At 38.3% G+C, this 25,666-nt stretch overlaps 1 protein-coding gene and 1 pseudogene across 1 annotated transcript in view; both read right to left on the bottom strand.

The window, feature by feature from the left end:
- LOC105477531 (heparan sulfate 6-O-sulfotransferase 3) overlaps positions 1-25,666 on the bottom strand; it is a 759,454-nt gene that overhangs the window by 255,937 nt on the left and 477,851 nt on the right. The window lies entirely within an intron of this gene.
- Positions 357-25,666, bottom strand: part of LOC105477498 (AMMECR1-like protein pseudogene) — an 82,754-nt pseudogene continuing 57,444 nt past the window's right edge.

The following is a 25,666-nucleotide window of genomic DNA, read 5'->3' on the forward strand; positions in this document are numbered from 1 at the left end:
ACTATGTATCCACAAAAAATAAAAAAAAAATTAAAATAAAAAAATTCTTGAGATAAATGGAAATGGAAACACAACATGTCAAAATCTATATGATACAGAAAAAGCAATTACATGAGTGATGTTTATAGCACTACACACCCATATCAAAAAAACAGAAAGGTCTACAATAATCTAAAGCTGCAAGAAATTAGGCAAAAATGCAAAAAGTAAGCCAAAGTTTATAAGAAGGAAGAAAATAATAAAGATCCAAACAGAAATAAATAAAACAGAGTCAAGAAAAACAGTTTAAAAGACTAACAAAACTAAAATTTGTTTTTTTGAAAATATAAACAAAATAGATAAAAAGTTTAGCTGTAATAAGAAAAAAGAAAGAAGACCCAAATAAATTGGAAATTACAAAGGAGACATTACTGACACAACAGAAATGAAAGGATCATAAGAGACTTTTATGAACAATTATACATAAGAAACTGGATAATCTAAAAGAAATGCATAATTTCTTTGATGCTTACAATCTACTCAGACTGAATTATGAATAAATAGAAAATTTAAACAGATCAAAAATCAATAAGGAGATTGAATCAGTAATAAAAAATCTCTAATCAACAAAAAGCCCAGGACCTGGTGGCTTTACTGCTGACTTTTATCAAACATTTAATGAAGAACTAAAAACAATTCTTTTCAAACTCTTCCAAAAATTTAACAGAAGGAAAAGATTCTTTTAATTTTTATTTTATTATTTTATTTTACTGTTTTATTTTTAGTTTTAGTTTTTTGAGATGGAGTCTCATTCTGTTGTCCAGGCTGGAATGCAGTGGTGCGATCTTGGCTCACTGCAAGCTCCGCCTCCCAGATTCAAGTGATTCTCCTGCATCAGCCTCTGGAGTAGCTAGGATTATAGGTGTATGCCACCATGCCTGGCTAATTTTTTGTATTTTTAGTGGAGGGTTTTGTTACGTTGGCCAGGCTGGTCTCGAACTCCTGGGATCAAGCAATCCACTTGCCTCGGCCTCCCAAAGTGCTAGAATTACAGGCGTGAGCCACCAGGCCCAGCCTGGAGGAAACACTTTTTAAAAAATATTGTAAAGCCAGCATCACCCTGATACTAAACATAAACATATTACAAAAAAGAAAAATTCAGACCAATATACCTGATGAATACAGATGCAAGAATTATCAACAAAATACTGGCAAACTGAATTCAACAGCATATTTAAAAGATCATTCACCATGATCAAATGAAATTCATCCCAGAGATGCAAGGATGATTCAACTTATGTAAATCAGCAAATGTGACACATCACATTGACAGAATGTAGGGCAAAATCCATATAATCACTTCAACAGATGCAGAAAAAGTATCTGACAAAATTCAATATCCTTTCATGACACAAATTCTCAACAGATTAGGTATGGAAAAAATGTACCTCGACACAATATAGGCCATAGATGACAAACCCAAAGCTAACATTATACTCAATAGGAACACTTCAAAGCTTTAACTCAAAGATTCAGAGCAAGACAAGGACGCTCACTCTCTTCACTCTATTCAACATAGTATTGGACATTCTAGCTAGCTAGAGCAATTAAACAAGAAAAAAAAAGTGTCTAAACTGGAAAAAAAAAAGGAAATTGTCCCTGTTTGCAAAGACTACACACACATGACACATATACAGACTGTTAGAAATAATAAGCAAATTCAGTAAGGTTGTAGGATATAAAATCAGCATATAAAAATAAACACTTTCTATTGACTAAGAGCAAACTATCTGAAAAAGAAATCAAGAAAATAATTCTATTCAAAATAGCATCAAAACATAAAACAATTAGAAATAAATTTAACCAAGCAGGTAAAATATCTCCATATTGAAAACTGTAAAACATTGACGAAAGAAATTGAAGATAGTACAAATACATGGAAAGATATCCTGTATTCATAGCTCAGAAAAATTAATATTGTTAAATTGTCCATACAACTTGCTATTGTTTAAACATAATTTGTCCCCACCAAAATACATGTTGAAGCTTGGTTCCCAATGTAACAGTACTGAGAGGTAGTGGGACTTTAATAGGCCTTTGGATCATGAAGGATTCACCCTCATTAAGGGAATAATGCCATCTCTCAGGAAAGTATTAGTTATCACTCTTGCAAGACTAGATAAGTTACCACAAGAGTAGGTAGTTATAAAGTGAAGCCACCTGTTGGATTTGGTCTCATCTTGGCATGCTTCCAGTTGCTCTTGCACATGCCCCTGCCAGGTGATGCCATCCACCTTGTAATGATGCAGTATGAAGCCTTTGCTAGATGCAGTTGCCCAACCTTGAACTTCCCTGTCTGCAGAAGAATGAGCTAAAGAAACCTATTTTCTTTATAAATTACTCAGTCTCTAGTATTCTGTTGGAGCAATACAAAATGGACTAAAACAGTCCCCAAAACAATCTACAAATTCAATGCAATCCCCATCAAAATATCAGACATTCTTCACAAAAATAGAAAAAAAATCCTAAAATGTATGTGCAACCTACAAAAAAACCTGAATAACCAAAGAAATGTTGAGTAAAAACTAAATAAATAAATAAATAAAGCTGGAGGCATCATAGTACCTGACTTGAAAATATACTACAAAGCTACAAGAACAAAAATGTCATGGTATTGGCATAAAAACAGACACAGATCAATGGAACAGAAGAGAGAACCCAGGAATGAATCTACACATTTACAGTTAACTGACCTTCAACAAAGGTTCCAAGAACACACAATGGGAAAAGGAAAGTCTCCTTAATAAATAGTGGTGAAATAAAAAAAAGACAATTACATATAGAAAAATGATATTAGACCCTTATCACATACTATATATAAAAATCGACTCAAAATGGATTGAAGACTTCATTGGAAGACATGAAACTATTAGAAGAATATTAGGAGAAAAGCTCTATGACATTGGTCTGGGCAATGACTTTTTAAATATGACCCCAAAAGCACAGACAACAAAAGCAAGAATAGACCAATGGGATTACATCAAACTAAAAAGCTTTTGCACAGCAAAGAAAACAATCATGTGAAGAGACAGGCCACAGAAAGGGAGAAAGTATTTGCAAACCATACATCTGACAATGGATTAGTATCCAAAATGTATAAGGAACCCAAACAACTGAATAATAATAAAACAATTTGCTTCAAAAATGTGCAAAAGGTCTAAATAGACATTTCTCAAAAGAAGACATTCAAGGCCAGGCACGGTGGCTAATGCCCGTAATCACAGCACTTTGGGAGGCCGAGGTGGGCTGATCACTTGAAGTCAAGAGTTTGAGACCAGCCTGGCCAACATGGTGAAAACCTGTCTCTACTAAAAATACAAAAATTAGCCAGGCACGGTGGTGCATGCCTGTAGCCCCAGCTACTCAGGAGGCTGAAGCAGGAAAATAGCTTGAACCTGGGAGGTGGAGGTTGCAGTGAGCCAAGATTGCACTACTGCACTCTAGCCTGGGCAACAGAGCTAGACATTATCTAGAAAAAAAATACATTGAAATAGCCAAGAACTATAGTAAATATGCTGAATGTCACTAATCAGGGAAATTTAAATCAAAGCCATAATAAGATATCTTTTTACTCCAGTTAGAATGACTATTATATTATCAAAATGACAAAAGATACTAGCAAAAGTACTAGCAAGATACTAATACTAGCAAAAGTCCTAACAAGATAATGACTGTTATCAAAAAGACAAAAGAAACTAGCAAGAAAAAATACTAGCAAGGATGTGGGAAAAAATAAACCCTTGTATACTGTTGATGGGAATGTAATTAGTATATCCATTATGAAAAAAACTTAACGGAATTATCATATGATTCAGGAATCCCACTACTGGGTATATATCCAAAGATAATTAAAACAGTATTCATATTTATTGGAGCATTATTCACAAAAGTCATAATATGGAGTCAACTAAGTGTCCATCAGTGGATGAATGGACAAAGAAAATGTGATATATCCACACAATGGAATACTATTCAACCATAAAATATATGCAAACCCTGCCATTTGTTACAGCACGGACGAATTTGGAAAACGTTAAGTAAAATAAGCAAAGCACAGCAATACAAACACTGCATGATCTTACTTATATGTGGAACCAAAAAGGTTGATCTTACAGAAATAGAGAGTAGGGAATGGTGTTTACCAGGGGCTGGGGAGGTTAGGGAAGGAGGAGAGATGTTGGTCAAAGGATATACAATTTTGGTGAGATAGGAGGAATAACTTCAAGAAGTCTACTATACAGCATGGTGACTAGAGTTAATTATATATTGTATTATTGAAAAATGCTAGAAGAGTGGATATAAACTAATAGCTATGTAAGATAATGGATATGTTAATTAGCTACTTAGTCATTTTACCAATGTGTGTATACCTGAAAATATCATATTGTGCTCAGTAAATGCATATAATTTTTCTGTCAATTAAAAATTTTTAAAAATGTATTGAATTGCATACTTATAATTTGTGAACTTCTTAGCAGGTATGACAGACTTTTACTTTTTTTAAGTTTACATTAAAATATAACTAAACCCTATAAAAGAAAGAAAAAAAGCCTCTATAATAGTGCCAAGTATAGTCCAGAAATTTATGTTATCATTAATAGCAATTATATTGAATCACAGTTAATACGTTAATTAGTAATATAGTACAACAAATATGGTCTAAATAAACATTTTTCCATGCAATCATTTAAGCTCCATATTCAAAGAAAGTCCTCAGTAACTTCCCATTGATACAGTTATCCCATTGTAAAAGACATGCATTGTTTCTTCCAAGTATTTGACTGTTCTCTGCTAAGAGTACCCTAAATTTCATTTGTGAAATTCCCTTCCCCAGTTCTCCTCCATGTGGTCTGTGCCCAGTGATGGTATTCCCAGCTCTGCAAGTGAACCCTCAATGGCTCAGCCAGTGTTTCTCTCAGGCACAATGTTCTTTAGGAGGCAGAAAAATTCTTTGTTGTATGGGACTGACTCATGCACCGTATCATGGTTAGCCTCCCTGGACCTTATAAAAGGTGTCAGTAGCCTGTAGGGCCTGTAATTTTTATTACATTTCTCCAGCAGCTCAAGGCTGCTCTTCTATATAAGATACCAAGATAAGAGACCACGGATAATGTCTTATTCATTGTTATGCCACCTAAGCCTAACAGTACCTGGGACATGTTAGCTTGTCAATATTAGGTTATTTGGCATGCATTCAATAAATGTTTATTGATCACCCCTATGTGCCAGCCATGGTCCTAGAAAATTTCGATAGACTGGTGAATAAAACAGACCAAATCTTCCACATATTAAGTTTCACTTCTAGTGAGGGATAAAAAGAGATGTTGAGGCCAGGTGTGGTGGCTTACACCTGTAATCCCATCTCTTTGGGAGGCTGAGGTGGGCGAATCACCTGAGCTCAGGAGTTCAAGGCCAGCCTGGCCAACATGGTGCAACCCCATCTCTACTAAAAATACAAAAATTAGCTGGGGTGGTGGCACATGCCTGTAATCTCAGCTACTTGGGAAGGTGAGGCAGGAGAATCTCTTGAACTCAGGAGGCGAAGGTTGCAGTGAGCCGAGATCAAGATTGTGTCACTGCACTCCAGCCTGGGTAATAAGAGCGAAACTCTGTCTCAAAAAACAAACAAACAAACAAACAAACAAAAAGATGTTGAACAAGTAACAAATGCAAATAGAATGAATGCAGACAGTCAGAAGTGCTGTGAAGTTAGGTAAATATAATAGTGTAATAGAAATAAAATGGAAGGGGGCCGTTTGCTTTAGCGATTCTCAACCAGGGATTATTTTGTCCCTGAGGCCATTTGGTGATACCTAAAGACATTTTTTATTGTCACTGACAAGGCATCTAGTTTACAGAGGCTAGGGATGCTAAGCATCTCACAATGCACAGGACAGCCAACCACAAACAATTAGACAATCCAAAATCTCAATAGCGTAGAGGTTGAGAAACTCATCTTTAGATAAGAGTGACCAGGGGAGGCCTCTCTAAGGAGGTCTCATTGGAGTTAAGACTTAACTGATGATAAAGAGCCGTACGAACAAAATCTGGGAGAAGCAGCATCCCAAGCAAAGAGCACAGCAAGTGCAAAAGTCCTAGGGTACAAACCAGTTTGAATGGTTTGAAAAAAATTAAGAGGGTAAAGGAGCTAAACTTAACCACTATGGTGGAGAAAAGCACATTCAAAATGAGGTTGGGCAGAAAGCATGGACTAGATGATCAAAATCATGGTAAGATGTTGGAATTTTATTCTTAGTAGAAAGTGAAGCCATCGGTCGGGTACTCACACCTGTAATCCCAGCACTTTGGGAGGCCGAGGCGGGCAGATCACGAGGTGAGGAGCTTGAGATCAGCCTGATCAACGGAGAGAAACCCCATCTCTACTAAAAATACAAAAGTTAGCCAGGCATGGTGGCGTACGCCTGTAATCTCAGCTACTCAGGAGGCTGAGGCAGGAGAATTGCTTGAACTTGGGAGGCAGAGGTTGCAGTGAGCCGAGATGGCGCCATTGCACACCAGCCTGGCTGACAGAGCAAGATTCTGTCTCAAAACAAAAAAAAAAAGAAAAAGAAAAAGAAAAAAAGAAAGTGAAGCCATTAAAATGTTTTAAGCAAGGAGATGACATAAATAGAGTTTTAAAAATCACCCTGCCTGTTGAATGGAAAATGGCAGATAGAGGGGCAAAGGTGAAAACAAAGGGGCAAGTAAGAATACTATGGCTGGGGTCCTAGAGAAATAGGATGATGACCTGGAAGCCTTCATGCATGGAGAGGTCACAGATAAAACATAGAATCCTAGTTAAATTTTGATTTCAGATGAACAATGAATAATATTTGGTATAAAATATCCCATGCAGTATTTGGAACATACTTATACAAAAAATTATTTGTAGTTTATCTAAAAACAAAATTTAACTGGGCTTCCTGCATTTTATTTACAAAATCTGGCAATACTATGCATGCATGAATGGACAAATATATGCATATGTAAATAGAGGATGAACATATTTGGAAAACAAGCCGATCTGCTACCTTGCCCAAGTTCAAAAATGAATGATAAATGATTTCTATATGTAGAAGAGGAAATATGTACAAATATATATTGTTTATAAAGGAGATCAGATAAGTACCTAATCAATTCCGAAATTTACATCTCCCACTCATTAGTTCAAACTCTCCAACTTGCTTCAGGATATGCCTCCAGTTTATCTCAATGAAAACTGGAACATATTTAAGAAATGGTTCTCATTGTCCCCTAAGTCCTCAACTTTCCATTTTCTGTCCCCATCATCCTGGAATCTCAAGTCCAAGATCTTGGGATAGGCTTCTTTCCATGAATTTTATTTTCATATATGAACTAATAAACTTTGCAAAATTCTGTCACTTCTTTGGACATTTCTTTTAAATTAGACCCTCAGATCTAGTTTCCACAGATCCACTTTTGTGTAGATTTGATTCCTGCTAATTTCTCACATGACTACCAAGATCCTCTCTCTCATTCCCTGTTAGCATTACGTCATTCTCACGTTTAAATCTTCCAGTGGTTCTCAAGATTGTGCAGAATTGCAAACCGGTCCTTTTTAGGCTGCATCATGACAGCAGACATCTTTAATTTGGTTCATGCAGTGGTTTTTAAAAAGGAGCCAATGTTTAAAATTAAGAGCATTTTCTTTAAAATCTATGAGTCCGGATGTCTTGAAAAATCCGAAGATCTAGACACACCAGATCTGCATTTGCTCATGGCTACAACAGCTGGAGTTGAATAGAAAATGTTGTCTTTAGACAGACAGTACAAGTCCTCACTTGCTTAAGTGTCTTGGCTGGAATCTGGTCTTATGACTAGAATTGGATTCCACTCAAATGCCTTTCCAGCCAGCACTGGAGATCTCTTCCTGTTCCCCACTTCAGTACAAACTGTCAGTGAGGTCTATATCCTCAAAAAGCTCCTTTTATTCCCTGCTCCCCTTGGCTTGGTCTTTCTTCCCCCACCTCCAGTAGCCATGAGGACATGAATCCATATTTTCTCTTTCTCAATCCAGATTATTTTGACTTACTTTCTAAAATTGCTTTTGTACCAACATTGTTCATTACCTTGTTTTGCTTTTTGAAAGCTAACATGCATACATTCTGGAGGTGTTGCTGGGTACTTATCTCACCAAGACTACTGTGTCAGCTTCCTGAGGACAAAAGCCTTCTGGTGCCACTTCTTCCAGCAGCGCTGACCATCCAAAAAAGGACTCAAAAGTAGTTGTTGGCCAGGCATGGTGGCTCACACCTGTAATCCCAGCGCTTTGGGAGGCCGAGGCAGGCAGATCATGAGGTCAGGAGATCGAGACCAACCTGGCTAACATGGCAAAACTCTGTCTCTACTAAAAAAAAAAAAAAAAATTAGCCAGGTGTGGTGACATGCATCTGTAGTCTCAGCTACTCTGTAGGCTGAGGCAGGAGAATTGCTTGAACTGGGAGGCAGAGGTTGCAGGGAGCCGAGATTGTGCCACTGCACTACAGCCTGGGATACAGAGTGAGACTCTGTCTCAGAAAAAAAAAAAAAGTAGTTGTTGCATGAAATTACTATCCTGCAATCTGTTCGGCATACAAAGAGAAAAATGGGCTTGAATTTATTCCTTTTTCAAATGGTATACTAGTATGGTTTGAAACTTGTAATTTTCCCTGTAATCAACTAATCAAAAAAAAAAAAGCAAGTTCTTTTAAGCAAGAAATTAAGCAAGTTCTTTTAAAGTTTCCATTTAAAGTAATTTGATACAGCCCCTCTATTAAACCATTCTATCTTATTTTATTCTACAGATAAATTTGATTCTATGACCAATAAAAACTAAAACTTCCATTATTTTGTTCTTACTTCTTATGAGATTATTAAAACTCAGAGATCCAATTTTCAATCATTTTAGAAAGGCTGATTATTTAAATGTTAAAGGCTTAAAATAAAGAAAGCAAGCATTCTGTGCCTTTGTATGCATCTATTAAAACATAAGGGAATAGATGAGAAGGCTGAATTCTAAGAAATATCTTCTATGTAAGTAAATACCAAAACCTACATAAATGAGTACATAGAAAACAATATTTTAAGTAATGTATTTTAGTCATGCACTGGAAAAAGAATATGATTTAAAGACAGGTTCTAAAGTCAATATTTGCTTAATCAAAAAAATCTTTCCACACAATAATTACCTTCAAAGAAAATTTTTAAAAGGTTCAAAGTCAAAAAATAATTAGTAAGAAAGTCACTCACGGTAGGGATTAGCAAACAATCTGTGTTTTCCTAAATCAGCTCCTCTTGACGTGTTGTCAGGATCATGAGGCATAAAAAATTTTAAATGGGCTTACTGCTGAGAACTCATCTATAGGGTACAACCATTTTGAAAAAAAAAAAAAAAAAAAAAAATCGAAGTGTTGACCAAAGTAGCAAACATACGTGACTTAGCTGCTTCCATTACAAAGTTGGCTACTGAAGATGTAAACGATAATGTTATACAGAAATCTTTCAGGAAAGGCTCATGTTAATATGCTATGTGAAACTGAATGCTGAGTATGGATTACATTCTTCATAAATGTGTATATATCTATGTGTGTGTGGGGGGGTGTGTGTGTGTATATATATGTCTGGGTGGGGGTTTGGAAGATGCTTATTCATTAACAAATAAGAAAAAAAAATATTCCTCAGTCATATTGACTCTTAGAAGGCAGTTTGGAGGAATTTTGGAGAAAAATATTTATATAAGGATACCAGTTGCTGATTAGCTTAAATCTTAAGTTATTATATAGTAAACAAAAGGTGAAGAAAAGGTGAAAAATCTCTAAACAGAGAAAATTAATTATCAACTCAAATATAAGATAACAGCATTCAATTATCTAAGAGGGAGATTATATTGTTCATTACCCAGCACATGACTTCCTTATGTCAGATCATTTGCATAGAATCATACTACATCATACCAGTAGCACTCACAAGAGATCACAGTGAGTGTCCAGAACCTCTGTCACTCTAGAAATACCATCAGGACAACCCCAAACAGTGACTCACCCAAGGTCACTTAATTTGTCTATGGCAGAGAAAGGGCTAGAACTTAGGCTTCCTGGGTAGAAAAAATATTGGTATTTCTTGAATTAGCTCAGTTGATGCTTTTGCCCTGATGATATCTTGCTTAGCATTGACTTGTTGACTTCTTTTCTTGTTTAAATGAAAGGCTAAGCCAAATATTCTACCAATTCTACGAATTTTTTTTTTCTTTTTTTTAACACAACGGAAGTTTATTTTTCTCTTGTGTAAGTAGGCAATACACGGACTGGTGTGGCAGCTTCACAGTCCTCCAGGATCTAAAAAGTTGTTTTAGTCCATTATGATTTATTCTCTACAATGCTTAACTAAAGAGTTTGTTGATTTGCACTCAGGAGTTATATAGCTAAGAGGCAACCAAGTGTAATACAAAGAATTGGTCTGAAGTCTTTGCACTGAAGGTCATATAGTCTCTTGCTTCAGGGTATTAAAAGTGAAAATGAAAAAAACCACATAGCTCCCTAGGTTCCAGAATCCCTATAGAAAATAACATCAACAGTTAGCGAAATTATAGCTGTCGCACATCATGGAAAACGGATTTTGTAAAAAGCATTAAAATTAAAACCCAGGACTTATTTTGTATTGATGATTTTCATTATGAACAGTAAAATACATATACTATCTCACCTACAAAGCTTTCATGTTGAAAGGGCCTCTAATATGAGTTATTTTAATATGATGAAGCAAAAGTTTAAGAATCTCACAGTGGAAATAATTTAATCGTGCAAACTCTAGCCATCAAAGACATACTCTTTTAATGTAAAACAAGGATAATTCATGATTACAGGGAATGTCCTAGCTATGGGTTATTATGAGACAAGCCAAGTTTCCAGACCAAAAGGCACTCACTCCAAAGGCTAGGGATGAAACAAACTCCAAACCAAGCCAGAGAATTTGGGCTAGTTCCTTGAAAACAGTGGCTACTGGCTGGACACGGTGGTTCATGACTTGAGGTCAGGAATTCAAGACCAGCCTGGTCAACATAGTGAAAAGCCATCTCTACCACAAACAAAAAAATTAGCCAGGGGTGGTGGTGTGTGCCTGTAAACCCAGCTACCTGGGAGGTTGAGGTAGGAGAATCGCTTGAACCCGGAAAGCAGAGGTTGCAGTGACCTGAGATCACACCATTGCACTATAGTCTAGGTGACAGAGTGAGACCCTGTCTAATAAAGAAATAAAGAAATAAAACAAAACAGTGGCTACCTACTCTCCAGCTTGAGCAGTCCAAGAACAAAGGAAACAGCAGAAAATATTCCCTTTTCTTTAAACCCACCACTCACACCGCGGGTAGCAGGCACCTTCATCAGTGCCTTGGTCAAGTGTGTGGAAGGCAATTCAGTTTCAGCTCGGAGCTGCATCTCCACATGGAAAACTGCCACGTGGATGACCCAGAGTTGGCATTTTTCCTGAGACCCACCAGTCACACATTTTTATGAGGCAACCTTGACCATACCCTTCCAGACTAGGAAGTGCTTCCCGACTAGGCCCCATTCAGGATGGATACTGACAGTGCTCATTCCTCATGGAGCCAGATAGTTTTCCTTGGTTGACTCCTCTTGACAAGGCAAGAGGAACTGAAGCATTTCCATTGCTGGACTTGTGTGGGAGGATGAGGGAATGTGCAGGGAGGAAGCCTTCTTTACTCCAAAAACCAGAGTCCACTTTGGTGTGGTGCTGCACTTAACCAGCCCGATTATTGGGCACTGAATTTTTTTTGCCACCAGTTGGCGTTTTAAATTTTCTATTCATTTTCTTAAATACTAGGTATCCTACACCATGGTCAATAAAATGAAATAAAAAATATCTATAGTCTTCCACAATGGCTGAACTAATTTACTCTACCACCAACAGTGTAAAAGCATTATTTCTCCACATCCTCTCCAGCATCTGTTGTTTCCTGACTTTTTAATGATTGCCAGTCTAACTGGCATGAAATGGTATCTCGTTGTGGTTTTGATTTGCATTTCTCTAATGACCAGTGATGATGAGCTTTTTTTCATATGTTTGTTGGCCACATAAATGTCTTCTTTGAGAAGTGTCTGTTCATATCCTTTGCCCACGTTTTGATGAAGTTGTTTGTTCTTTTCATGTAAATTTGTTTAAGTTCCTTGTAGATATTGGATATTAGCCCTTTATCAGATGGATAGGTGATTCATCAAGGATTTAGAACCAGAAATACCATTTGACCCAGCAATCCCATTACTGGATATATATACCCAAAGGATTATGAATCATTCTACTATAAAGACACATGCACACATATGTTTATTGAAGCATTATTCACAATAGCAAAGACTTGGAACCAACCCAAATCCCCATCAATGATAGACTGGATAAAGAAAATGTGGCACATATACACCATGGAATACTCTGCAGCCATAAAAAGGATGAGTTCATGTCCTTTGCATGGACATGGATGAAGCTGGAAGCCATCATTCTCAGCAAACTAACACAGGAACAGAAAACCAAACATTGCATATTCTCACTCATAAGTGGGAGTTAAACAATGAGAACACATGGACACAGGGAGGAGAACATCACACACTGGGGCCTCTCAGGGGTTGGGGGCCAGGGGAAAGATAACATTAAGAGAAATACCTAATGTAGATGACGTATTAATGGTGTAGCAAACCACCGTGGCATGTGTATACCTATGTAACAAACCTGTATGTTCTGCATATGTATCCCAGAACTTAAAGTATAATAAGAAAACAAATAAAAGAAAAAATATCTATACATTGGGAAAGATAAATAGAGCAAATAGAGCAACATTTCTTTCTTTTTGCTTTTGCTTTTTCTCTCTTTTTTTTTTTTTTTGAGATGGAGTCTCATTCTGTTGCCCAGACTGGAGTGTAGTGGTGCAATCTCAGCTCACTGCAACCTCTGCCTCCTGGGTTCAAGCGATTCTCCTGCCTCAGACTCCCAAGTAGCTGGGATTACAGGTGCATGTCACCATGCCTGGCTAATTTTTTATATTTTTAGAGGAGATGGGAGTGTCACAATGTTGTCCACGCTGGTCTCCAACTCCTGACCTCAGGTGATCTGCCTGCCTTGGCCTCCCAAAGTGCTGGGATTACAGGCATGAGACACTGCACCTGGCCCAACATTTCTACAAGAAAAAAAATCAGCTTAAGGAGCATGGCACTGTAAATTCTTGCGTGGCCAATATCACTGAGCGTGCATGCTTAAGGGTGAAAGTTTAGCACTAATTTTTTGCTTTATTTTTTGAAATTAAACACAACTTTTGACCTAGAACACTTGCATAGTAATGAGTGTAGCCCTATACAATTCTTCAAATTGGAGGTGGGTGGCTTAGTCCAGAGCTGATCACCCTGACATCAATCTATGACTCCTAAGAGTAACTGTTGCCCCATCTGTTTTTAACAAGACATTTATTCTCAGCAGCAGGAAGTCATAAAAACAATCCCTTCATCTTCATTTACATTGTCAAGAGAAACACGGCAGGCTGCCCAGCACAGCAGTGAGGGGGCCGCGGCCTGGGCACCCTGTCACCACATTTCCCTTGCACATCCCAGGTCCTCTCGAGCAGCACAGGACAGTGCCAAGCAAACCAACACACCCTTGCCCGTTCCTTTCCAGAAACTTGACGGTGATGTCTAGAACATTACGCGTGTTCTTTCTCACATGTGCCTCTGCTCCCTCTCCCCCATTCCTCAGAGGCGAAAATGCAAAAGCTCTTCTGACTTGAATATCTGCCCATTTCGGGAAGCCACACCATCACCACATCAACTTTTTACAATAATTAAATCAAAATATTGTGTTCACTGGCTTGGCACCCAATCCACTTGAAGAGTTTTCTGAGATGTTGTTGAAAACCAGTGTCAGGTCCTTGGGATCCCTTCTTCCCACTGGCCACTTCTCCTGCGCATCATTTAGCAGTGCCTTTGTGATGAGGTTTTCAAAGCATCTTCCAAATTCCCTAGTTCTATGAACTTTGCCACCAAACAAGTGAAGAACAAGCAAGGGGAGAAGAAAACTTGCTGACAGAAATATGGAAATTAGCAACAATAAAAAGGGGAAATACGTCACAGGAAAGTTGGAATGGCCTAGATTAAAACAAGCTATTTGGAAATTTGCCCTGGTGGGGTGAAGATTCCAAACCTGTTAGGCAAGCTAAAGATCCGCCTTGTGAAATTACACAGCTATGTTGTAAAGTGCTGAAAGGACTAGAATATCAACAGTCTTCCTACTTCTACAGGCAAACTAGAGAAAGGGACTCCCCTGCGTAGTGGTCCCTCGGGATGTCTGCCTGAAAAGAAAACCAGCTCAGAGACCCTGCATTCTCTCCTACGGTGTGTCCTCCTAAAGCCTAAATCAACTGCTTGTTTGCCCATCTATGTTTCTAAGAACACAGGTCCAACTACAGGCACTGCTGCCAGTAGGAGAGTGAGGCAGATAAGTGGTAGGGAGGAGGCCTCTCCTTTCACGCCTGTGTGCAGTGGTGACATCACACCTTCCCCTGGGTGTCTTCATTCCATTCCTTAGCAGGCTACGCCATGGAGGTCTGTTCAGTAATCAGGAGGCTCAATGCAGGAAGTGTGTCAGAAAACCCAACTGAGAGTGGGACGAAAATGAAAATACCCATGGTTTACTGAGCAATGAGATCTACAGCGCCATCCAAAAGGCTTCTGATCTTGATGTGGGTCTCTGTCTAGAACTTAAAGAACTCGTAATCCCCACATTCAACCCTAATGTGGCATCCACTAACGTATCATCAGGGTTGTCTTCAACTCTTGGTATGCAATAAACTGGAAGTCTAAAAACAGGAATTTGAAACAACGTAAACCTGTTTCTGGTTGGTCTCCATTGCCCAGACTGCCAGGGGAATACACCTACTTGATCTGGGGCAGCTGCAGGGGTGTGTGTGTATGTGTGTGTATGTGTGTGTGTGTGTGTGTGTGTGTGTGTGTGTTCCACCTTCCTGGATCATCAATTCCAGCTTCAGAGTGTGGCCAACACCCATGTGGCAAATACCAGACAAGGCTCTTCTGAAGCCACACAGTCATTCCCACTAGTCAGGGAGGAGCCCCAGTCCACCGGAACCTCATACAGAGGGAAGGCTGAGATAAGGCTTGGGCCCCTCAAGTTCTGTTTCATTCAATGTAACCCACCACCCCTCAGTTAAGGGGAGGCAGACTTGGCAACAGAAGCTGAAAATGGTCCCGTAATAGAAGTAACTGGACCAGGAAGAGGAGGTACCTGGTCCAGTGATGTCACAGCCATTGGTGCCCACGGGAGTGGGGCTGGTCATGCAGCCGTGTGTCAGGAGCAATAATTGTAGAGGGTGGGGCATGAAGACTATGGTTCTGGAAACAGTGCTGTCGAGAAGCAGTTTTGCAGAGTACTTCACCTTCTCACTTTAGTACCTGGTGAGTTTGACCATTTTCCTGAATTCGCTGTAATTGGTTCCTTAAAGCTACCTTTCCTGAGCATGGACTCTATTGTTTGGATCTGACTCGAGTCTTGTTCCTTAGCAACCTCAGGTGAAAATGAGGCTGTACATTTGATGCCTTTTTCGTTAATGAATTCAATTTAAATTCCATGGACCCCTATCTCCCAGTCCAGGTAATCACTAGCATCCTCAAAGTTAGTATGGAGGGAGACAGAGCAGAAAAGCTTAGGCAGCTCCTCTCAGACTTAAGGGGAAATCAGCTGTCCTTAAATGCAATGGCTAACATGTATTCCCTGAGTCCTGAATAAAGATTCATGGCTGAGAAGGTCCCAATGCAGCCATGAAGCCACTTGTCACTCCCTGTCTTCCATGTCACAAAGAGCGGACAGGGGTCATTGGTGAATCTAGGAAGTTGTGGCTGTGGAAAGCCATAGAGCTGACAGTAGAGTTCAGTAAAGCAATAGCAGCACATCTGTGCAGTCACCTCCAGATTCTTTGTGGAGCTGCCGTTCCATTAGACTGGGGGAGAGGGCTCAGTGTTCCTGATGCCGGATTCATTCATGTGATGGGAGAGCTTCCAGGTCCCAGAGTTAAGTCCAACACACTCTCCTATCTGTTGCTGCTGTCTACATGCTGGCAGTTTTGAAGAGGTCCTGACCTAGGGCCGGGGACGGCTGTGGACTCCTTCTCGTGACTGTGTGTTTCACTTCCAGATAATTTGGGCTTCTTGCTCCCACAACAGCCTGCTGTCAACTTGGGGTCCAGTGGAGGAACATGATATATTTTTCCTGTCCTGATTGGGTGCTCGAGTTCTAGAATGCTGCAGACCCTGAAATCAGAAAGTTTGTATTGCCAGAGGAACAGCTACAACAGAGGAGGGGAGCTATTTTGTTTCTGAAATGAGACTTCTTCCTTCCAGTTCCACTCCTTCTTCCTGTATCTTTTCTCTTGGCCCAGATGCTCTTGCAGGGACAGGACCTCTCGTGCTCTGCCTCTGCTTCCTGCTTCACTGGAGCCACGCATCTGGCTGTGGGCTCCTGAGAAAAGTAGGCCCACAGGTCCAAAAGTTTTGAGAGAGCATAAAAAGGCATATGTACCTCTTAACCTAAAATAAAAGTTAAAAGAAAAAATAAAAGGTACTTTGGTCAGGAATATAAAACACTATTTTCATTAAGAGTAGACAGGGAGATATTGCGCAGGAAATAGAAATAAGAAAAGAACTCTAAGACATTCTAATTTTTAACCTGATCTTAATGTCTACCAGCAAAGTAGGTCTGGAGAGGTGAGGCAGCTTGCTCAATGTTACACACCTAATCGTTAGTAGAAATGGGATTCGAATTGACTTAGTCTAGGTTCTTTTCTCTGCACCATGTCCTTGAGTTAGGGTGAGGATTCATTGTAACATTGAAAATGAATTGTTCATTGAATAGGATAACTATCATATGAAATATAAATGCAAACACCAGACTCTGAAGTCTGATATACATGAATGATTTGGGGATTATTCAGTGTTATACAATGTGCCTATCATTGCTTCTTGCAATTAGAATGGATAAGCTATAGTTCACTGGGACATTTTTCCAATATGCATCTTGGAAGATGAACAGTCACTGTGTTAGAATATTGCCCTTGTGTCTTGAATGCAATGGCTCATTGCAGGCAGAGACCCAGGCAGCACCAACAGTTCAGGCTTTAGAGTTAAAAGTTGTTTCAAGCGTTAGATAAACTAATTCATTAAAGATTTATTGATTCAGAATATTCAGGAGGAATGGAGTATGAAGTGAGGACAAGTCAATTGGCAAAAAAAAAAGTCTACAATAAAATACTTTTGAAGAAATACAAATCAATAATTTTGAAGTAAAATAAGAAAAAGCAACCACTAAAATACTACCAGATATATATATACTGTAGGGCCTATTTTAATAACTGAATAATTTATCTCTAATTAGCAAATTGTTTACATGCAAATGGCACTGGAAAGCATTTGAAAATATTTTAGCACATTAAAAATGTGCTATTGAATCTCATTTATTTCAAACTTGGCATGCCAAACTTTTCTCTACAGAGAGTAGAGAGGTAAAATATAGTCTAGTTCTACTTAAATGATCAGAAAGTCTCATAGCAATAATGCTCTTCCTACTATAAGCAGTGATAATGATAGTAATAATAATTCATTTTCACTACTCATAGAGTCCATAAGTATTTTCTAGTTTGTGTCCCAACATATCTCTGTGCGGTGAAGACAAATAGAGGTTAAGGGACATGCCCAAGATCTATTAATAGCAGAAATTAAATTCTCAAGCCTAGAACCCAGGTTTTCTGATTCTCTGCTTTGTACCCTTTCACTCCTCTACAAGGCTTGCTAGGATGGAGCACAGTCTTCTGGCTTAGGCTAGATGAGCTCTAATGTCATTTTGCATTGCCAAGGTCTCAATTTCTATGACTTTATGAGTACTCTGACCTTAAAGTACATGGTACAGGTATGTGCAATGGGGACTTAAACTTGCTGGATTTCAGGGACTCTGGATTTCCCTTTAGTGTGTTGTTTTCAGCATTTCATGGATCAGTACATGCGAATCCTTGTTGTTATGAGGTAGGCATAAATATACAAACTATCTTTGACTCTTTTTCCTAAACACTAGGTTTAATTTGTAAAGGAAACTGAATCAAACATCCCTAAGCCATTCTAATGTCAAGGAAAAATGATAGCTCCTTATCTACAATTAACATGACTAAGACCTAGACTCAAGGGTAATCTTCTCTTCTCAAGCAACAATTACTGCAAGACCAGCTTTGGCAAGGATAGCAGAGACTCCAAAAGAATCTTGGAGATTAATTTGTTACAGAGAAACATATGCATGATAAGGAAAAGTCTTTATGCTGTTAACTTATTAATAAAGAGGAACCTGACACAGATAAACATGCATTTATTGCTCAAGAGTAGAGTCCATTTCACCTTATTTTATACCTGTTTGCTTGCTGATATTAAGTTTATTATTGACCTTATTTATATTGACATAGATGTAATCTTAAATAGGCCTCAGTTTGAAGTTACCTAGCAGCAAAATGTAGCCTTTTATCCTTCCTATATGACGAAAGGCCAACCTGTTCCACTGATTTGCATGCACATGCATGATGGTCTGGCCATAGCAGATTACGATGAACAGACCAACTAATAACTGATCAACAAGCAGAGTTGACCAACATGCCTGGAGAGGAAGAAAGAAGCCTTGAACTATAAATCATGCTGTGAATAGATTAAGTGAACATTCCTTGAATTGTTCCATTGGTCTTTTATCATCTAGATTTTTCAGCTTAATTTCTCACCATGCACATCTCTACCCTAGACCTCCTGAACTACATTCTCACAGATGCTTCACCAACAGCTTTCTTAACATTATTACTACCATGAATAATCTTTTCTGGCCCCAAACACTCCCATCCTTCCTTCTCTTGTTCACACACAGAATTTTGCTCATATTTAAAGATCCAGCTTATATGTTACATCCTCAGAGAAGCCTCAAGCAACCATACCCTCCTCTATATTCAATACTACTTCGGTCAACCCATTACTATAGTACTTATCATAATGTGTCATGATTACTTGACTAGCTAGCTCATGCATTAGACTATACATTCCTCATGGGCAGAGTCACTGTGTTATTCCTTGTCATATTTTTTCTACTCTTTGGTCACCTATACTTTACTTTTTACCCCTGCCAACATGCTTTCCACATCTTGCCTCCTGTTGGGTATAAAGTAGATATTCTATAAATGCTTCTAGAATGAACCACAGTGGGAGTGGCCAATGGACAGCCAGGAGGCAAGGAGTGCATAGATTTGTGTATGATGAAAACTCCTTTAACATCATGTGTAGACCCAAAGTCTCTCCCTGACCTGTAATTTAGGCTGCAAACCAGAGTGCCTGCAGCTTTGTTTATCCTTTTAATGTGCAACACACTTAGATTTCAATGTCACATTAATCTGGGATATTAATTCCACCAGCACTTCTGATGGAAACTATAATTTATATTACTGAAAAACCTTTCTGTGGCTTAATATTCAGAGCTGTGGGAATACAAATGATATTAAACATTAAGTTGGCAAAGAGGTATGAGCAAAGAAACTGTATGGTATAAAAATATAGGCCCCAAATTAAGACTATAACATTTCACAATTAAATCAGGATAAAATGAACAAGTATCATAGGTTGTGCATTAATCAGAAAGGATATAAACCAAACCAGACACATTTATCGCTTAAAAAATCCTCAACTCCCTAATGTGCCTATAATTATTAATTATTTATAAACAACACTGGAAGTGTTGACATTGTATATTCCTATAAAATGAAACATAAAATAATAATGCCTCAGTTTTATACATGCCTTCAAGTTAATGATGCAGTTTTAAAGGATCCTGTGACGTTTTAGGTGAGCAGGCATTGATGAACACACAGAAATGGTAGCTGTTTGAGGTCTCAGTCTCCTCTTTCCATTGAATACTCTTTTTGACAACCCCGTAGAGAGACAGTATGAAGTGGCCAACACAGTCATGAGATCTAACCCTGAAATGCCCCAAACTTGCTGAGTGACCCTGAGCAGGGTTTACATTTCTCTGCACCCCACATTCTCTATTTAAATAAATGGGCTAGACAAATTGGTCTTTATTTCCTTTCAACTTGAGTATTCAACCATTTCTATTTCTAACATTTATTTTATTTGTGTTCCCAGATCTTACCACTTACTCAGAGGAAAATGTGGGTGTTATGAAAAAAAAAAAAAGATTTTCAATTTTTAACATATTTAATAGCTGCAAGTCATTTTTTTTTTTTTTTTTTTTTTTTACATTTTCACCAGTTGTTATCCTTCCAGCCTCAAGTAATAGAAAATTTAACCTCATGGGAAAGTATTTTCCCATATAATAGGATACGGAGAGAATGCATGGGCTGAGGGCTGGATCAATGATAGCACTAAGGACCCGGGACCTTTCCATCTCTCTGCTCTGCTATCCTTGGCATCAGTCTCCTTTTCAGACTTACGGCAAGGTGGCTGGCCTAATTCCAAGGATACAATGGAGAATATCAAGACCAGACCCACAGTGTCACATTTCCTGTGAAGGTGTCATTCTACTTGAAGTTAACAGCCAAGAGCTCAGGCCAGTAACTTCTTTCTGTCACATTATCAGGGTAATTTGGCAAGTAGCCATTGAACGTCTAGTAGGAGTCCAGTATGATGCCAGGAACTATTAGTGACACAATGAAAAGAAGAATAAAGTAAAATGCATTCAGTTTTCACTATGAGATCATGATTAGTTCAGAAAATAAAGTATATCTGTTTTAAAGCCATAAAGCAACACAGAAACATTCTTTCCATGAAGATAACCAAGTCCTAGCTGAATCTCAGATATGGTTAGATAGTGTTACCTCATTCCCACTTATGCAACAGAAAAAATGCCATGTGTATAAGTTCCACACTTACAGATGATTTTGGAAAAGAATTTATTATCACAGGCCACACTTAGCTTATTTTTGAAGTAATTAAAGCTCAGTAATGCAGAATTCACTTAAGATTGCAACCAATTGTTATTTGAGATATCCAGAATAAAATTTTCAGCAGGACAGAGTATGCCATCAAAACATGACCATAGCTACTATAGATTAAAATATGTGGCATATGGTATGTATAATCCATTCCCAAACCCTGTGTTCTCAGATATGACCTGTTTTCTAAATGATAAATATGTCATTATGGTCATTATAGTCTGAACATGAAATATGTGATGAAATTGAAATAATAATATATAGGCACTTGAATGTAAAGATTCAGAGAGCCAGCTGGGTGCGGTGGCTCACACCTGTAATCCCAGCACTTTGGGAGGCTGAGGCGGGCAGATCATGAGGTCAGGAGTTCAAGACCAGCCTGACCAACATGGTGAAATCCTGTGTCTACTAAAAATACAAAAATTAGCCAGCCGTGGTGGTGCATGCCTGTAATCCCAGCTATTCAGGAGGCTGAGGCAGGAGAATCACTTGAACCCAAGGGGCAGAGGTTGCAGTGAGCCGAGATCGTGCCATTGCACTGCAGCCTGGGTGACAGAGCAAGACTCCGTCTCAAAAAAAGATTCAGAGAGCCAAATGATGGTATTTCCTGAATACATGGAAGTATGAATATATCACAGAGTATCTAACCATGTCACTCTCTTTCATACTTCTAACAATGCTGTAAGGAATACCCATGTACATCCCTACTGTGCTTATGGGTAGCAGTTTGTGTTGGAACCTGGTAGTGGAACTCTGAGGTCATAAGACTGCACGTTTTTCATTTTCATAAATGCTGCCAAATTACCTTCCAAAATGGCTATACAATTCCCAGCAGCTGTATATGAAAGTTCTTGTTGCACTGTATGCCCATAATTACATGATATAAGAAATTCTAACTTTCACCAATCTGGTGGGTGAGAAATGGCATCCCATATTTTCTTATGTGCTTCCCTGACTCTCAATTAAATTAAGCTCTGACAATTTCTTTTTTTCTTTTTTTTTTTTTTTGAGACGGAGTCTCGCTCTGTCACCCGGGCTGGAGTGCAGTGGCCGGATCTCAGCTCACTGCAAGCTCCGCCTCCCGGGTTTACGCCATTCTCCTGCCTCAGCCTCCCGAATAGCTGGGACTACAGGCGCCCGCCACCTCGCCCGGCTAGTTTTTTGTATTTTTTTTAGTAGAGACGGGGTTTCACCGTGTTAGCCAGGATGGTCTCGATCTCCTGACCTCGTGATCCGCCCGCCTCGGCCTCCCAGAGTGCTGGGATTACAGGCTTGAGCCATCGCGCCCGGCCAACAATTTCTTATCTGTTTGTAGGCCATGATAAGCCTTTCTACTTTGGAAAAAAATGCTCATTTGTTCTGATTGTTCATTTTTCTGTTGGGATATTTTCTATTTCATATTGACTGTATAAGTGTTTCATACATGTTAGATATATGTATGTATTCATGAAACATGTCCCAAATATATTCTTCCAGCTTTATTTTTAGTGAGTTTTATCACGTTTTTTATTTTTATGGAGTCATATTTGTTAACAATCTTTCCCCTAATGATTTGTGTTTTTGTCTTAAGATGACTCTTCTTTGAAAGAGGATGTGTGGGTAAAAAATTTTCTGATCCTCCAATACCTAGAAATGCCTGTATTTTTTCATTACTCGTTATATAACAGAGTGATGCATATAGAATTTTTAGTTCAAAGTTACTTCCCCTCATATATTTTCATGTTATTTTTGTGTCCAATGTTGCTGATGGGAAGTCTGATGCCAATCAAGTTTGCATACCTTCAAAAAAGTGGTCTCCTCCCACCTCCACCACCCCCTCTCTGGCAACTCATTATTTTCTATTTATGCTTAAAGCTCTGGAATGTTACAGGGATGTGATTATGAGTGGGTTTTTAAAAAATAAATCTGAAAAACAATTTTTGCTCAGTACTTAGTGGGATTTTTAATTTGAGACTTGTGGGTGTGGGGAGGAGGAAGAACTGTAGGTGAAGAAGAAGAAAAAAGAGAAGAAAAAAAGATGAGAGAAGATGAAAGAAGCAGTAAAAGAAAAAAGGGAAAATGGAAAGCGATACTAAACAATGGTATCATTAATAAGACATATCCATCTATCTATACCTCTAATAAACTCTATGTACATTTTTCAGTCTTTCCAAGTTTTTGCTTATGGAACATAGTTATTTTTGTTTATAAAATTAGAGAGCCCTTTGATGAGAAATTCCTGTTTTTTCCGGAAACCCTTAATTCCCGAGGAAAAATTGGATATATTTAAGAGTTATTTCTTCTGTTATTAGTCCCTATATTTCCAAATGATATGTTTATAATGTTATTTTTTAATTGATCAGTTTTTGACATGCGTGGGGTTGAGCCTTTAACTCAGTGACACTTTCCTTCCCTCCCCATTTCTCAATATGGTTTGTCATAAATTTGGCTTAGGTCAGTGATCAGTGTTTACATTATTATGACTATTGTTTACACCACGGCTAAGTACTATCCTATAATTATGTTTAGTTTTTTGGTTCAACTTTTTCTCTTACAAGAGTTAATAGATTACACAGTTGTCACATTGGGACTTCCCGTTGCCCTTTCCCTGTGTTGGGTCTTTTCTTCAGTTTTATATTTTCCTCTTTCAAGAATAACCTCATTTGCTGAAGAATATCCTTTAATAGCCTTTTTTAAAGAGTGTTTACTAGAGTCAAATATTTGAGTCCTGAACAAAATGTCTTATGTTTACTCTTTTGCTTGAAAAAGAGCTTTTCTGGGTCTTTTTTCCCAGAAAAAGATAAGCTGAAAGAATTCTAAATTGAAAGTAATGTTACCTCATTCTGTAAGGTTTTCATTCATAGTCTTTTCAAAGGAGGTGCATTCCTTCAGTTCTAAAAAAAAAATTATCCGTGTATCTGATCATTATCTTTCAGTCTCTCTATTCTCTCTGCAACTCCTATCAACTGAACGCTAGCTTTCTGTATTGATTCTCTAATATTACTAATTTTGTCCTTCTTTTACCCTTTGTCTTTTTGCTGGGAAATTTCTTTAATTTTCTCTCTCATTCCATTGAAACCTTTTTTTCAAGTAGCATATATTTAAATCCAAAGAATTCTTTCTTTTTTTTCGACTGTTCTTTTTTACAGCATCCAGTTCTTACTTCAGAGATACACTGCTTTACGCTATGAGAATACTTATTATATGCATGAATATGCCTGCATGGGGTACCTTTTATTCTGATCCTGATTATGTCTCTGTTTCCTCTGTATTTGTATTTTCTGATTTGTTTTCATTATTTCATGGAGGATGCTCTTCTCAGATGTCTGATAATCCTTGTCTGTGAATTCGCATTTAAGGCTGAGGATTAAGAAAGTTTTCTGGGGTGGTGAGGGGAAGCTTATTCTGTACATTGACAGGGCTTGTTGACTGCTGAACTTGAAGGGATCAGATTGTAAGCCAGGCTTTTCTTTAGGATACCCACAGATTTTAGAACCTTTAAGTCTCTCTTTTGGAGCCACTGAATTTGTTTCTCTGAGCTCCTGAATAGTAAACACACCTGGTCTCTTGTATACTAAGAGCTGAGGTCCTTTAATTCAGATTTTAAAGGTTCATTTATATCCCCTTTTAGTGTCATCTCTCCCATGCCACCTTCTGCATTTAGTATCCTTTAAACTGGGCCTCTTGGTTTCAAACTTTTCAGAGAATATACCATTTCCAGTCACTGCCATGGAGTGGGAAAATGATACTAACATGGCTGCTATGGGTGAGGAAGGGCACTTGGGATACCTGTCCTGTCCTTTACCCTACCTATTTTGGGATCTGAGGATCTAAATGGTGAACATTTCAAGCCAGTCTTTGGGGCAAACTGGATCACTCCTCGTTAGTATCCCCTTCTGTTACTTTATATAAGTTTAAATATGTACTTTTCTGCTACATTAACTACCACTTCTCCACTCAATTTCTTCCAAAGTTTGTTCAAGTGTCTTCTCAGCTATTGCCTCCTCTCCTGTTATCTAGGTTCCTGTGGGTTAATGCCCCATTAATTCCTTTACTCTCATTTGAGAAGGGTTTTAGAAGGGGAGAGAGATAAATGTGTGTGGCCAATTCACTACGTCAAGCAGAAGTCCTGAGCTCTCCATGTTTGAGATCTTCCTCACGCTCACATACGCAAGTTCATGTACTGTAGCTGCAGCTGTAATGTCACCATGGTCTCTGATCTTGTTCCTCAAGCATTCCACCTGCCATAGCACTTCTAATTTCTTCTCTCATCACAGACGCAGGTGAAAAGAATGCTTTTATTCTGCAAATGCACATGGAAAATAGATACTGTCTCATGGATTTAGTAGGAAATTTGGTTACTATGAGTGTTTTAAATCACTTGGGTTTTCTGTTTATTCCAGCATTCCTCTATTTGAGGACTACTCCAGTGGTCAATTGTGTACTTATTTAGGGTCATGAGGAATATCTTGTTTAAAACTAGAGATGAGGGAAGAACAAGTGTAGTGAGATCATGTGCCATTTCTGCTAATTTAATTAAGGAGCTCTTTGTTTTAGATTTGCCCAGTTCATTTCGTGGAGAAAGGATCCTACATTCATTCTTATATGACCTTGTGCTTT

This window comes from Macaca nemestrina, chromosome 16, assembly GCF_043159975.1.
Source record: "Macaca nemestrina isolate mMacNem1 chromosome 16, mMacNem.hap1, whole genome shotgun sequence".
NCBI lineage: Eukaryota > Metazoa > Chordata > Mammalia > Primates > Cercopithecidae > Macaca > Macaca nemestrina.